The following is a 454-nucleotide window of genomic DNA, read 5'->3' as shown; positions in this document are numbered from 1 at the left end:
TAGGTTACGAATATTAGAATTTAAAATTTAAAATAAAAAATATAATTTAAAATATTAACTGATTTTGGCTAAAATATTAATTTCTTTTTACAAAAATGGTAAAATGAGAAGTATTTTATAACAAAAATGTTATTCGTACACCAAAATCAGCCACTAATATATTTGGGTATAAATATATGTGTGATTTATTTATTTTCAATGTATATTTATATTTCAGCATGTATTTTATACTGGTGACTGATTTTGGTAGCTGATTTTAGTGTACACGTAGCATAACTTATTTTATAAATCATGAGTTAACTATATTGATTCTCGGTCATATTAATATTAATATAAAGTCATATATATTTAATATTTTTATCATTATTCTTAATAAAATTAAAATTTACACCTCCAAACAAGCTTAAATAGACATATATCATCCACAACCACGAGGGAATATATATACCCCTTA

The sequence above is a fragment of the Arachis ipaensis genome, chromosome B07, assembly GCF_000816755.2.
Source record: "Arachis ipaensis cultivar K30076 chromosome B07, Araip1.1, whole genome shotgun sequence".
Lineage (NCBI taxonomy): Eukaryota > Viridiplantae > Streptophyta > Magnoliopsida > Fabales > Fabaceae > Arachis > Arachis ipaensis.
This window is presented reverse-complemented; position numbering follows the sequence as displayed.